The 16,007-nt window shown below is 44.0% G+C and overlaps 1 long non-coding RNA gene and 1 pseudogene across 1 annotated transcript in view; both read right to left on the bottom strand.

Annotated features, from left to right (window-relative positions):
* Positions 1–6,366: 6,366 nt before the first annotated feature.
* The window catches only part of LOC136648328 (uncharacterized), a 143,054-nt gene continuing 133,413 nt past the window's right edge, over positions 6,367–16,007 (bottom strand). Inside the window, exon 3 of the long non-coding RNA XR_010794332.1 lies at positions 6,367–6,466. This is a non-coding gene — a long non-coding RNA (uncharacterized lncRNA). The remainder of the gene's footprint in view (positions 6,467–16,007) is intronic.
* Positions 9,682–9,801, bottom strand: LOC136637257 (5S ribosomal RNA; annotated as a pseudogene).

Consider the following 16,007-nt stretch of genomic DNA (forward strand, 5'->3'; position numbering starts at 1 on the left):
CCAGGCTTGTGCAGCGATGTAATACTGGGGGTGTGCTATCGTCCTCCAGACCAGAAATCTGATGGGGACCTTGAAATGAGGAAACAGATCAGGGAGGTGACAAGGAAGGACAGGGTTGTAATCATGGGGGACTTCAATTATCCTCATATTGACTGGGTCAATTTGTGTTCTGGTCACGATAAGGAAACCGGATTTCTTGACGTGCTAAATGACTGTGGCTTAGATCAGCTAGTCAAGGAGCCCACCAGAGGACAGGTGACTCTGGATTTAATTTTGTGCGGTACGCAGGACCTGGTTAGAGATGTAAACGTTACTGAGCCATTGGGGAACAGTGATCATGCTGCGATCCGTTTTGACGTGCACGTTGGGGGAAGAATACCAGGCAAATCTCTAACAAAAACCCTTGACTTCCGACGGGCGGACTTCCCTCAAATGAGGAGGCTGGTTAGAAGGAGGTTGAAAGGGAGGGTAAAAAGAGTCCAGTCTCTCCAGAGTGCATGGAGGCTGCTTAAAACAACAGTAATAGAGGCCCAGCAGAGGTGTATACCGCAAAGAAAGAAGGGTTCCACTAAATCCAGGAGAGTGCCCGCATGGCTAACCAGCCAAGTTAGAGAGGCTGTGAAGGGCAAGGAAGCTTCCTTCCGTAAATGGAAGTCTTGCCCTAATGAAGAGAATAAAAAGGAACATAAACTGTGGCAAAAGAAATGTAAGAAGGTGATAGGGGAGGCCAAGCGAGACTATGAGGAACGCATGGCCAGCAACATTAAGGGGAATAATAAAAGCTTCTTCAAATATGTTAGAAGCAGGAAACCCGCCAGAGAAGCGGTTGGCCCTCTGGATGGTGAGGGAGGGAAAGGGGAGATAAAAGGAGACTTAGAGATGGCAGAGAAATTAAACGAGTTCTTTGCATCTGTCTTCACGGCAGAAGACCTTGGGCAGATACCGCTGCCCGAACGGCCCCTCCTAACCGAGGAGTTAAGTCAGATAGAGGTTAAAAGAGAAGATGTTTCAGACCTCATTGATAAATTAAAGATCAATAAGTCACCGGGCCCTGATGGCATACACCCAAGGGTTATTAAGGAATTGAAGAATGAAGTTGCAGATCTCTTGACTAAGGTATGCAACTTGTCCCTCAAAACAGCCACAGTACCAGAAGATTGGAGGATAGCAAATGTCACGCCTATTTTTAAAAAGGGAAAGAGGGGGGACCCGGGAAACTATAGGCCGGTCAGCCTAACATCCATACCGGGTAAGATGGTGGAATGCCTCATCAAAGATAGGATCTCAAAACACATAGATGAACAGGCCTTGCTGAGGGAGAGTCAGCATGGCTTCTGTAAGGGTAAGTCTTGCCTCACGAACCTTATAGAATTCTTTGAAAAGGTCAACAGGCATGTGGATGCGGGAGAACCCGTGGACATTATATATCTGGACTTTCAGAAGGCATTTGACACGGTCCCTCACCAAAGGCTACTGAAAAAACTCCACAGTCAGGGAATTAGAGGACAGGTCCTCTCGTGGATTGAGAACTGGTTGGAGGCCAGGAAGCAGAGAGTGGGTGTCAATGGGCAATTTTCACAATGGAGAGAGGTGAAAAGCGGTGTGCCCCAAGGATCTGTCCTGGGACCGGTGCTTTTCAACCTCTTCATAAATGACCTGGAGACAGGGTTGAGCAGTGAAGTGGCTAAGTTTGCAGACGACACCAAACTTTTCCGAGTGGTAAAGACCAGAAGTGATTGTGAGGAGCTCCAGAAGGATCTCTCCAGACTGGCAGAATGGGCAGCAAAATGGCAGATGCGCTTCAATGTCAGTAAGTGTAAAGTCATGCACATTGGGGCAAAAAATCAAAACTTTAGATATAGGCTGATGGGTTCTGAGCTGTCTGTGACAGATCAGGAGAGAGATCTTGGGGTGGTGGTGGACAGGTCGATGAAAGTGTCGACCCAATGTGCAGCGGCAGTGAAGAAGGCCAATTCTATGCTTGGGATCATTAGGAAGGGTATTGAGAACAAAACGGCTAATATTATAATGCCGTTGTACAAATCGATGGTAAGGCCACACCTGGAGTATTGTGTCCAGTTCTGGTCGCCGCATCTCAAAAAAGACATAGTGGAAATGGAAAAGGTGCAAAAGAGAGCGACTAAGCTGATTACGGGGCTGGGGCACCTTCCTTATGAGGAAAGGCTACGGCGTTTGGGCCTCTTCAGCCTAGAAAAGAGACGCTTGAGGGGGGACATGATTGAGACATACAAAATTATGCAGGGGATGGACAGAGTGGATAGGGAGATGCTCTTTACACTCTCACATAATACCAGAACCAGGGGACATCCACTAAAATTGAGTGTTGGGCGGGTTAGGACAGACAAAAGAAAATATTTCTTTACTCAGCGCGTGGTCAGTCTGTGGAACTCCTTGCCACAGGATGTGGTGCTGGCGTCTAGCCTAGACGCCTTTAAAAGGGGATTGGACGAGTTTCTGGAGGAAAAATCCATTATGGGGTACAAGCGATGATGTGTATGCGCAACCTCCTGATTTTAGGAATGGGTTAAGTCAGAATGCCAGATGTAGGGGAGAGCACCAGGACGAGGTCTCTTGTTATCTGGTGTGCTCCCTGGGGCATTTGGTGGGCCGCTGTGAGATACAGGAAGCTGGACTAGATGGGCCTATGGCCTGATCCAGTGGGGCTGTTCTTATGTTCTTATGTTCTTAGACATCTCCACAGATCATTTATTTCAGAAATATTTACCTCCTAACACAGCAGAGGTAAAACAGAACCTCTACATTAAAAAAAATTCCAACTTTACATAGCCTTAAACCAAAATCACATTAGATAATACCGAACAACTATAAGAACAAAAAAAGTATCAGAGACCATATAAGCTGACATAGCAACATGGGCCTACTACTCCATACAGATCAGAGAATTTAGGGGAAAAAGTCACTGCAGGGGTTTCCCTTCTCATTTCAGGGCTACAATTATTGAAGAGGCTGCTGCAATTAAGTCGCACGAGGCTGCTGAACAGAAAATGTCCTAAATCCCATGTGGAGATATATATAGTGGAAGAGCAATATAAAGACTAGAGCTTAAATATAAAACCAACTAATATGTAAAATATGAAGGTCTATTGCATCATTGCCCTCAGAGCAACATACAGGTCCAGCCTTTTTATACATGGATTTGACTCAACACGAATGGCCCCTGCAAATGAGAAGGAATGTACTGATCCCTGGAGAAGGGGAAAAATGCATCCCTTTAAAATCAGTTTAAAAAACTGAACAGTCCTTTAACAATAGCCTCCTTAATGAGAGAGAGAGAGAGAGAGAGAGAAGCTGGCTGACAATCCATCAATCCTTCTCTCTCCAGCGGACCCCTCCCTTCCCCCTGAGCACGTGAAAGAAAGGTGTTCATTTTGCATTGGTGAAGGGAAGGGCTGAATGAAGCGCCTTTGTAAGCACTTGGAGGAGGACTGATTGATGGATCGTCTTTTTAATGACTCTTATCTTACATCACAAAGGTCAGCAAGGCTGTTTTTAAAATCACTGGAGCAAAGAAACTGTTTTTTAAATTGATTTGCTATAGTGTGTTTTTTGCCATCCACATGAATGCTTGGAACGGAACCCACGCGAATAATTAGTCTTAACCTGTACTGCTTTTCTGGTACTTTGAATTATAATTCTCCAAACTTCTGCAATCAAATTGTATAGTGCAGGGATAGGAAAGGCGACACCACAAAACAGTCTTTGCTGAAAGGGAATGTTCTCACAGAGAAACTCACTGTGCTGTTTTTTCTCCGCAGAGGTGCTTCTGTCACGGCTATGAAAAATTATCAATATCAGAATAAACTGTTAGGGCCTTATGCCACCAGAACAAGTGTTCCAGAACACTCGTTCTGGTGGCATAAGGCCAAAGTCATAAGGGCCTTTACAGCTGTTGCAAAATGCAACACTCCATAAGTGGTGAGCAGCCAAAGGATGCCCACTGGCGCCAGTAATTCAGCACAGGGGGTGGGAGGAGGTGGGGATGGAGATGAGGCGAGGAGGAGGGCAGATCAAGGCCAGGAAGAAGGTGATATTGGTGGTAGTGGAACCACCAATACACAGTGGCTTCACTAGGGTTTGCATCACCTGGTGCAAGATGCCAGCGCGTCACCCCCCATGCAGTGGGCGGGGCAACACCCCAGGTGGTAGGTGTGGTGATGTCCCATCACTCCGCCACCACTGGTTTTTTGGCTGTAACTTTTGGTAGAACAAAGATAGAACAAATTCTGGAAGAAATTACACATTGATTGATATATAACATGATGGTATTATTCTTCCAAATTATGATTTTAGTTATTTTGGTCACTAGTGATGTTACCCCCCCTCCCCAAAGGTGTCAACTTACTAACCTTATCGCAGCAGTTCTCAAACTATTAGCACTGGGACCCACTTTTTAGAATGACAATCTGTCCAAGACCCACCAGAAGTGATGTTACGTTGGAATTGACATCATCAGGCAAATTAAAATAAATAAGTATAAATAATTAAAATAAAACAAATAATTAAATAAGCAGAAGCCAGCCCTGGTCCACCAAGTGAATTTCCCCTGTAGCCTGCCTGCAATAACACCCCCCTCCAAAACCAATAAGGTTTTCAGCCCTACCCAGTGCCCAGTTCAATTTAAGAACTTCTATCTAATCCAGATCACTGTCAGGATCCACCTGGCTTTGCAAGTCTCAAAAAGGTTCACCTTATCAGCTGAAGCCTGTTTTGAACATTTTTAGCTCCAGATGCATAGGATCAGGACCATTCTGGTAGCCTTGCATTCTCCTTCACCTGATCTTCCACACCAGCCAAGGCACATTTGCTTACTCACGAGTAAACATGACCATGAGGCTTAGTTTCGCTTTCCATAGTGCTCAATACATTCACCTGCCTGGAGGGAGGGACTTCCTTCTCAGGTGTTTTTGGGGGGCTGCATTCATTGGATCAGGACCATTCTGGTGTCATTGGATTCCTCTCATCCTGCCCTTTCCGAAGGACTAAGGCAAGGTCACCTACTCACGAGTAAACACGCAATACAGCTCAGTTTCAATTTCCATAGGGCTCCATGCATTTTTTGTTCTCCAGTTTTTTGGCCATAACTTTTGATAGAAAGGAGATATTTCACTCTGGTTTTTTGCATTGCATACCACTCAAAATTCCACATCCAGCGGAATATAATATGATGGGGTCACTCCTTTCCACTGCGATTTTAGTGTGTCACCCCCCAGTGCGTGTCACCCTGTGCGGCCCGCACCCCCTGCACCCCCCTAGTGACACCACTGCCAAAACACTATCTCCCTTCCCAGCCTCAATCACCTGACCCAGGTCTGTGCAGACTGACTTCCCCTATAGAATACTGTTGGAGTTGCATAAGACTGGGTTGCCCTCCATGAATTACACTGGCTATTCAAGGCAATGAGCACAGGGTTTGGCAGAAAACACTCAAACAATCACAAGAAAAGATTATTACAGCAGAAGTCTTTGCAACTCAACAGTTGATGTATCTCTCTCCCACATTTGTGCATAAAAATAAATGTGAAATCACATAGTGCTATAGTCTATCAAATGAAATATACTGATCAGAGATATAGGAATATTGTCTCAAACTATTTCCTGAATATAATTAGAGGTGTTTGAAAATGGTGTTATTTACCTTACTCAGAAGCTAGCCCATTGTGTTCAGTAAAACTTAGGCTGTAATCCTATCTTACTCACCAGAAACAAACACCTCTAATACATTTAAATATCTGAAGGCAAGTATTTGATGGGGAAAAGATACTTAATTTTTCTAATACAGAAAATACTAATACAGTCAATTCTTGCTATCCGCTGGGTTTAAGAACATAAGAACAGCCCCACTGGATCAGGCCATAAGTCCATCTAGTCCAGCTTCCTGTATCTCACAGCGGCCCACCAAATGCCCCAGGGAGCACACCAGATAAGAAGAGACCTGCATCCTGGTGCTCTCCCTTGCACTGGCATTCTGACATAGCCCATTTCTAAAATCAGGAGGTTGCACATACACATCATGGCTTGTAACCCATAATGGATTTTTCCTCCAGAAACTTGTCCAATATCCTTTTAAAGGCATCCAGGCCAGATACCGTCACCACAGCCTGCGGGAAGGAGTTCCACATACCGACCACACGCTGAGTAAAGAAATATTTTCTTTTGTCTGTCCTAACCCTCCCAACACTCAATTTTAGTGGATGTCCCCTGGTTCTGGTATTATGTGAGAGTGTAAAGAGCATCTTTCTATCCACTTTATCCTTCCCATGCATAATTTTGTACAGGGTGACCCCAAAAAAACAGAACCCATAAAAATATTTATTAAATCCTACAAAGGTCCAGTAAATTTCAAGACACTTTTCCTTGGTTGACCAAGACATATTGGGGAAGATTATTGTTCCAATATTTCATGCACAAAGTCGACTTGTATACCCTGAAAGAAAAAAGAAGAAAAATTAAAATTAACAGTTTTATTCAAAGATTTGTGGGTTCTGTTTTTTTTGGGTCACCCTGTATGTCTCAATCATGTCCCCCCTCAGGCGTCTCTTTTCTAGGCTGAAGAGGCCCAAACGCCATAGCCTTTCCTCATAAGGAAGGTGCCCCAGCTCAGTAATCATCTTAGTCGCTTTCTTTTGCACCTTTTCCATTTCCACTATGTCCTTTTTGAGATGTGGCGACCAGAACTGGACACAATACTCCAGGTGTGGCCTTACCATCGATTTGTACAACGGCATTATAATATTAGCTGTTTTATTCTCAATACCTTTTCTAATGATCCCAAGCATAGAATTGGCCTTCTTTACTGCTGCCACACATTGGGTCAACACTTTCATTGACCTGTCCACCACCAACCCAAGATCTCTCTCCTGATCTGTCACAGACAGCTCAAAACCCATACAGATTCATTGTTGTTGGCATCCTTCAGACTCGGAAGCCTATGGTGTCATGCTCTGAATGGTGGTTCTGGAACAGAGTGTCCTCTCCAGTGCGTGAAGCCTGGGTAAAGTAGGTATGGAGGATAGGCTGTTACCCAGGCAGCAAATCCCCCCTCTCCACGTCGCTGAAATGGTCCAATGGAAAGGCAGAGGCCAATACGGTTGGTTCCAGCGGCGTCGCAGGAGTTGCCAGAACGTAACTGTGTTCAGCCATGAACTGCCTCAGGGACTCCGGCTCCGGATTTTGCCTTGAGGTTGACTCCTGAAGCCTTTTCCATAACTGGATGTAGCCACAAGGCAGTGGAGGTTTGGGATCAGAGTTTTCCTTCTCTCAGATGAGCTGCCTTCCCAGGCTGACGAGTCCCACCTACCTGGTGGCTGTTTAGTCGCTTCTTACGACAAGTACAGCCAAACTGAGGGCCTATTCTTATCCCCAGCCCCCAGTGGGTTAATTCATTAATCCTAAATACCGGGTAAATTTTAGGTAAATGAATCCTAAATTCATTAATCCTAAATACCTGGTATTTACCTGGTATTAATCCCAGATTCATTAATCCTATGAGATCAATAGGGTTCGGGAGAGAATCAAATTTGCCAGCCCAGGAAATGATCAGAATATGTATAGTACCTTCAAAATGACCAGCGATATCTCCAAAATGATGGCCCCAAGCCCCAGGATATGATCAGAATACCATCAAAATGGCCACCACTGATAGCTTCAGCATGGCCATGGATGCCATGGATAGCTGAGAAGAGGCAGCAAGTGGGGCATGATAAATCACACTCTTGTTCCTGTAGATAAGCAAATCCATGGGAATGGAGTGTGCGGATACCAAAGATTGACTGTATTTTTGTCTCCCGCACATTTGCTCAATCTATTTAGCCACTATACCAAAAGAAATATTGCAGAACCACATGTAACACAGCAGAAGAACTGGTGGAGGCAATGGGGACACAGTAAGGGTTGGGAAGGTGGCATGCAGCAACAAACTCCCTTCCTAACAGGCATAATAAATGAATGGAAGACATGACACAGCCACCTAATTTCTTTAGGACTGAGCCCAAATTCACTGATGAAAGTTTGCAGGACGCAAGGTTGACACCCCCATTTTGTTGATGCTTTGGGAGGGCATTACATTCTTTGGCCTATTGTGCCTTCCTTCCCTTCTGATCAACCCTTACTTGATTTCTCCTGTGGTTGTTTGCAGTCACTTTGATTACACACATTTTGCTGCTCTGGAAAAGTCACCCAGTTGCCTAAGCAACAGGGACACTCCTTCCAGTACTGCACTTTGCAAGAGGTGTTCGGTTGCCTAGACAACTGGGCAACTTTTCTTGTCAACAAACTGGCCTTGATCCTGGTGCCTGCAAGCTGTCACAGTAGACATGAACTTTGCAGTGAACTGGATTGGGGGGATTTTGCACCCCATAATCTTATATAATCTTAAACTGTGCAACTGGTTGGTTTTTGCTTCTTAAATTTATCCAGGGTGATACTTTGGCTCAGACCTAGTCTTTTTTTCCCCAGTAGGATAATAGAAGGTTTGGGAACAATTTGGATCAGGCAAGCAGCATGGGGAAAAAGGGTTAAATCTCCTCTGCTGTTGTGTCAATCACATCTCTTGGATGCTTTTAAATTAAATTTAAAGCATCAAGAGACCCAGAAACAGGTTATCTATGTTTGTGTTTGCATCCTACTACCCAGACTTTTATGCTCACAACCTAGAATATTATAGGACTGCAGTATTATCTAACTGATGCAAATATTGAGCATCTGGGTGACAAATAATTGTTAACAGCTCTACAAAATATAGTCTATTTGGCTTTCTAGAAAAAGGAGCTTATCAGAGTATGAAAACTGGAATACGCTGGTCACATCAGAAAGTATACCAATAAGGGAAGGGAAACGCCTGAGCACGGAAAGCCTTGAGGAAAGGAAATCAATTCCTCAGTGTCATATGTTTCTTTAATGTACAGTAAGTCAAATCTGACATAGGCTCCACTTTCACAATTAAAATCTTGTAAAGAGAACACATTCTAGCTGAACCAGGCTTTGGTGAGATGAGCGGAAATTAGGATCCAGAAAAAGGCCCCTGGGAGACACCCGCTTGCCAAAAACTTCCCTTTAAGGGCATTAAGAATGGTGTCATTTTTATTTTTCCCCCTCTCTTAATTGTTTCCTATTTGTTTTAAAGACAAGACAGAGAGAAGTTCTCAGTTACACAGCAAGGGGCCTCTCACAGGCATTTTCCCCTCTTTGACCCTACATCTGTAGTCTGAAACAGCACTATGGAAAAAAAAAGTTGACCACTTCATCTGCTGTTTGTGGGAAGGAGGCCTACATCACATAGAAAGCGGGATGTACAGCAGAGCAGCAAAAGCTGCACCAATGAATTACATTGTTAAATAAGAAAGCTGAGCCACTTTGTTAAATAAGAAATAATTCTTTCGCCTGCAAGGTGTGACAAACTAGCTCTCATGCAATCTGCACTGCACTGCCCAGTGCAAGAAAAAGACAAGCTCAACTTATCTCTGGATGTTTCCTGTTTCTTGTCCATAGACCTAGTACCATTCAAGCCCCTGAGGAGATCTTACAGACCCAACCATTCATGCTGTAAATCTGAAAGTTTCCCAGGGCTTTCACATGGCCTCTTTCATCCTGAGGCTTTCTGTGCTTGGTTGGCAACCTTCAGTCTCGAAAGACTATGGTATAAGCCTACAGCACCCGGTATTCCCAGGCGGTCTCCCATCCAAGTACTAACCGGGCCTGACCCTACTTAGCTTCCAAGATCAGACGAGATCGGGCATGTGCAGGGTAACAGTTGCTGCTTTCTTCTTAAGGAAGCAGCACATAATAAAAGCCTTCTGAGCCAAGTGGTAAGTCTGGATTGTTTGCTCAATAACAGATCCACTGGCAAGGCAGTTCACTAGCAGCAGGTTGAAGCTCTCCACATCAGCAGCAGATCTGTGGGCAATAAGGTTCCTCATACTAGACAATGGAATATAGGACGGAAGTTAGTGCCTCTTTAAGAAGCCAACAACTTTGCTGTCTTTAAACCCAAATGGAGCCCTAAATAAGGACTACTTGGAATGAGTTGCATACTCCACAGCTATTCCCAGAATTTTTTCCTCAGGAAAAAAATATTCTGGAATAAAAAGCTCCAAAATGCTAGTCACATAGGCAAATAGCTATTGTGCAATCTATGACAAATATGAATATTGCAGCAATACCTTGCACTTCTGTCTGGCTAAGGACCAGAGCATAGATGAAAGTAAAAAATGGATAAATGTCAAAGCACAGCCTTCCTTAGCTTGCAAATTTATTTTGGCTGGAAAGAAAACTATATAACACATGCAAATGAATGCAAAACCTAAACGAACAGAAATAAAAGAAAAACATAAGAACGTCAGTGAACTTCGTGGAAGATTGGATGAAATCAGATGAAAGAGGAAATTCGAAATGTGGTTATAATTGAAAACGGCTGAAAGAGCACAGCGGCAAAAGTCAAGTGGATGAAAGTCAAGGTATTGCTGTACTTGAAACAGTGATAGCATCAGTTGGAAAATGCTGACCAACAATTAAATGAATGAGGATAAAGAAAAGGCCCAGCCCTAGTCAGGACCCTTCCTCCCCCAACCACAATTTCAAAACAGATTGCAAACTCCAGTCATGGAAATGAGGAGTGATTTTTCAAACAAGCACAATATTTGGTTGGGAAAATCTTTTCATGCTGCAAATTCAGACCAACACTGAATGCAATGAAAGAAAAGTCAACTATTTTCACAATAGTGTATGATTCAAAGACAAAACAGTCCAGGGACGGAATGAAATCCCAGGCAGCAACATTGTTCCCACTGAAGTTAATTATCAAGCTCCCCTTGGCTGCATGCAGGTGCTGGAGAAGGGTACGTAAAAGGGTAATACTTTTGTTAACTCCTCATTTATTTAACACTCACAGTGCTGCTGCTTCATATTCAGGAGATTAAAGACACCTAAAGTAAATCCTTCAATGTTTTTGCCTTAAAAATTGCAGGCTTTTTCCTCAGACAGAAAGGAGCCTGCACCAAGCAGTTATCCACACTTCTACACAGCTGAATGGAAGAAAAGGGCACGTTGGGATGGGCATGGGTTAAATATGTAGCACAACAGCCTGTGCAAATTTGTGTTTGTGAAAGATGCACGGCAGATGCAAGACCAATATTGTATTTTTACAGGTGTAGCCATAAATGAGCCATGTCAGGGTCAGCCAGGCTGGGCACTGGCTGAGGGTCCAGGGTCACCCAAGGGTCCATGAGCTAACCTTTTCCAGCCCTGACAGCCAGGCAAGTGAGCAACCGACAGCAGTGCTGCTTTCTAACACCCCCCCCCCAATCCACAACTGGGTTTCCTCAAAGGCCCTGTGATGACATCATTCCAGAGGCAAGGTGTGGAGGTTGATGGTGCCACTATTGCCCAGGGAATAGCATTCAGAGACTGCTTCCTTCTCCCACTCTGACCCAGGAGGAGGTTGGGTAAGGAACATGGACTGATCTCTCTCAGCTCCCCTCTAGCACCCCAGAGGCCCTGAAGGAAAGATATAGAAGGTTTTCTCAAACTTTGGCTTTATAAAAGATGCCTTGATGCCTTTATTCTGGGGATGGACAAGTAGAGTACAAATTCTGTTAATGGACAAACAAGTTAATTAAACAACCAAGCAACCAACCTAGGCTGTACTCAGACACACTTCCTAGGGAGTAAGCCCCACTGAACACAGTGGGATTCGCTTGCTAGTTCAACATTCACAGGACTGCATCATAAATGTGACTCTTTCAAACTATGAGCTTTCCATCCACTGCTGTCACACATATATTGCTCCTGCTGATTTTCATAAGCAGCAAACACAAGAGCGTGGTTCTTCCCAGCAGCAAGGTATCTTTTCACTGCATGGGGAAGTGGCACATCATACTACTGACGACACAACCAGAGAGTGGTCAGGCAGCATTAGTGTAGCACCAGAGGGATCATTTTTTAAAACTAATCTTCCACTTTAACCAATACCAAAGTTTCTGTTCTTTCTACCTGTGTGACGGAAAATGTTCAGGCATGACACACTGAGAACCCTGGTGTTGAAGAGGCAGAGATATTTTCTAGACTTTTCCCTCTCATGCCTTGCAGACATGTGTCACTAACACTGCCCAAACATGCCCAATGTCTACCACTTACCCAAGTCTCTGAATCTGTTGCTACTTTGCTCTACACTACTGGACCGATAGGTACAAATAAGATATTACTCTGGCCAATAGCCAAGGGTCAAATGACATGTTACTACGTATATACAGCTGCATGTAAATTTTCACCAACTTTATTTTTTTTCTGCAAGAACAGCCCACAAAGACATACAAAATTATGTGAGGGATGGACAGAGTGGATAGAGAGATGCTCTTTACACTCTCACATAACACCAGAACCAGGGGACATCCACTCAAATTGAGTGTTGGGAGAGTTAGAACAGACAAAAGAAAATATTTCTTTACTCAGCGTGTGGTTGGTCTGTGGAACTCCTTGCCACAGGATGTGGTGATGGCGTCTGGCCTGGATGCCTTTAAAAGGGGATTGGACAAGTTTCTGGAGGAAAAATCCAGTACGGGTTACAAACCATGATGTGTATGTGCAACCTCCTGATTTTAGAAATGGGCTATGTCAGAATGCCAGATGCAAGGGAGGGCACCAGGATGAGGTCTCTTGTTATCTGGTGTGCTCCCTGGGGCATTTGGTGGGCCGCTGTGAGATACAGGAAACTGGACAAGATGGGCCTATGGCCTGATCCAGTGGGGCTGTTCTTATGCTATGTTCACAAGAGGCTGGAATCAGGAGCAGAATACTGAAAAGGAATAAGGGGGAAGGAGAGACTGCTTAACCCTTCTCCTTGAGCCATTGTTTCCACCAAAAGCAGCCTCCAAGCTGCTTTACTCTGGCAGGGTAAAGATTCAAGTCCCTCTTAACTTTTCCCCTTTAGGGAGGAAAATACCCTCTCCCCCTCCCTCTGTATTTAGAGCAGAAGGAAATAAGGCAAAAAGTGACATTTGACCGCTGGTAAAATGTTTAGCCCTAAATCTACATACATCTTTTTGAGTTATATCATTTATTTGCAAGACAGAATTAGAGCTTTAGCAGCACAAAACCGACAGCAACAGCCGTGCAACCATTATTGCTGAGGCAGAATGGTACATTTCCTGAGAAGCATTTTTGGTTATTGTTCTCTGTTTTGTAGGATGCCATTTAACAGGCAACACCCCATACAACCATCCTTTCCTATAGTGGAAAGATGCCTGAGCCCTGGTGCACATTGCCCATGACCTTCTTATGTATGCAAATACCATTGTTCCCGAATGGGCGCAGTATTCGTGGGATGGCGGAGAGGCAAACCACAGACAGGAGAATTCAGAGGGCTTCGGAAAAAGCTTTTACTACGTTTTGCAAAACGAGTCCACCACACAGGCATGATGGACAAAGAATGGGCTACAATGATACAGTTTTTATAGGGTTTTCTGAATAGAGGATGGGCACAAAAGAACACAAAGAAAGAGAGGTAAACATCCTTGGAAAATTACCAAGTAATCGGGCAGAGAGCAAGATCAGCATTCTTATCAGCTTGGAACGCTCTGTTAGGAAGCACGGTACAATGTTTACATGACAGGGTGTCTACATACAAGATATCCATTATGGAGGGTTGGGTAATCAATTACACCCCCCTTATCCTAACTATCCTGCCTCACACCCTTTTGTTCCTTACCACCTGTCCTTCCTTGGAGGCCCATAGTTTGCGTATTTGGCTTATCTGGGGTGGCCAGATCTTTCTGAGGAGGATGGTAGGTGCTGAGTAGCAGCATTCCTGAGCAGAGGACAGAGAAGGGCCTAAACAAGAGAAGCCTGATCTTTGAAGCCAGGAATTGTGGGTATCTTGGTATTGTGAGCTGGGCATTTTTGGGGATAGTTCTCCCCCCTGATGGGCCCCAAGGAGGCCAGAAAGAGGGTAGGATTTCAGCAGTTTCTGTGAGCAGCTTGTGTGGACACCCTGGAGAGTGACTCCATGTTTGGGCACTCAGGAGAGTGACCATTTGCTAGTTAAACCCTCTTAGTATTTAAGGATATTGAAAAGTTGCTTACATGTAAGCAGAATGTTTGGAGATAAATGTGTAACTTAGGGTGTTTACTTTTAATGTACCAATGGGTAACTTGGGTGTGAATGGAGGGAATTCTCTTAATCAGCTAGGATACAGGTAAACACGGCTAGCAGTGTCAGTTAAAATGCAGATTAACTCTTTGGTGCCAGAGGATGTCTAGCAACTTTAAGTGAGGTTTACCCAAGTTAATGCAAAATACAGGTATAATCCAATGTTTTGGTACAAAATACAGAGTTTACTGAAATTGCATTCAGGAAAGCAAACACAAACTGAAGATACAATGGAAAATAAAAGAATGAATAAAAATACTGCAATAAAACAACTGCAATAAAACAACAATTTCTTCATCCAAAGAAATCATACATGCCAATAACCGCTTATTATTCATCTGCGGTGAGTCCCCTCAGCAGGTCCAACTCCAACATATCCTTCAGTATCAGGCGAGCAAAGTTTTCTTCATCTTCCAGCAGCTGTCTTCCAGGCGATGTTGTGTATAGTCAGGACTTGAGAAGCTTGTACCTCCCGTGTTGAATCTCCATCTGTCCATCTGGGGCGTGTGGCGAGGGACCAGTGTATCTTCAACCTTGCCGTGTCTTCCTTCAGTGGGCGTACACAGGTTGAGGAAAAGAGGTCTAGTCTCCTTCACAGCCAAGTTGCCTCCACTATTTGTTTCAGTTCAGAGAAGCACAGGCAGGAACCGTCTTCAGGTCTGAACCAGCATTTGGTTGGAAGTTAGGTCCATATAGCACAGAACTTGCGTGGCTTGCTAGAGGGCTTGTCCAGTGGATGCGTTGGTTGGAGTTAGCCATACTGACCCTGTCTTGGAGGTCACCGCAGGTGATAATGCTGAGGCATTCATGATTTCTGAGTATAAAGTAAAAAAACATAACAAAGCAAAACACATACTCATGGAGTCAGTGTGGTAAATAGTGAAAGATCTAGTTAATTCTTCCCCTCCTTGGGTCTAGGTCACCCAGTGTATAATGCTAAAAACATTTCATGATGTCTGAAGGTTAAACAAGAGTACACATATATAGAATAGTTTATACTAAAGAAACAAATACTTCTAACGCTTTACATTATCTTCATGCAAATCATTTTCTTCTTGAGCGGTGCATCTCAGGATACATCTTTGGTGCATTGGAACATATTTGAGACAGATCTGTAGGGTTTGTACTTATACACATATAAAGGCAATTTAACTTGGGGGTTTGTGTAATTAGATTTTAGAATTTCTTATCACCTAATTTATGCTGCAGTGCCAAATTAGCATTGAGGAGCCAATTGGAAATTATTATTATTTATTTATTGGACTTGATGAAAATCAGGAGGGCTGCTCAACGTCCTGATTCTCACACTGTCCATCCGTTAAAAGTGTCTGTGCTTCCTAACAGAAAAGTGTCTGTGCTTCCTAACAGAGCCGTGCTTCCTAACAGAGCGTTCCAAACTGATAAGAATGCTGATCTTGCTCTCTGCCCGATTACTTGGTAATTTTCCAAGGATGTTTACCCCTCTTTCTTTGTGTTCTTTTGTGCCCCTCCTCTATTCAGAAAACCCTATAAAAACTGTATCATTGTAGCCCATTCTTTGTCCATCATGCCAGTGTGGTGGACCCGTTTTGCAAAACATAGTAAAAGCTTTTTCTGAAGCCCTCTGAATTCTCCTGTTTGTGGTTTGCCTCTCCACCATCCAATGAATACTGCGCCCATTCGGGAACACCATCCTAGACATTTAGGGATGATAACATTGTTTTTGGCTCTTTACCAAGGTGGTAAATGACATGTGCAGACCACAATGCAAACGAAAACAGAAAGTGCCATGATTTCAAATAGGTTTTCCCTCCCCCCCCTACACAGTTGCATGTGGGTGTAGGTG

This window comes from Tiliqua scincoides, chromosome 1, assembly GCF_035046505.1.
Source record: "Tiliqua scincoides isolate rTilSci1 chromosome 1, rTilSci1.hap2, whole genome shotgun sequence".
NCBI classification, from domain to species: Eukaryota; Metazoa; Chordata; class Lepidosauria; order Squamata; family Scincidae; genus Tiliqua; species Tiliqua scincoides.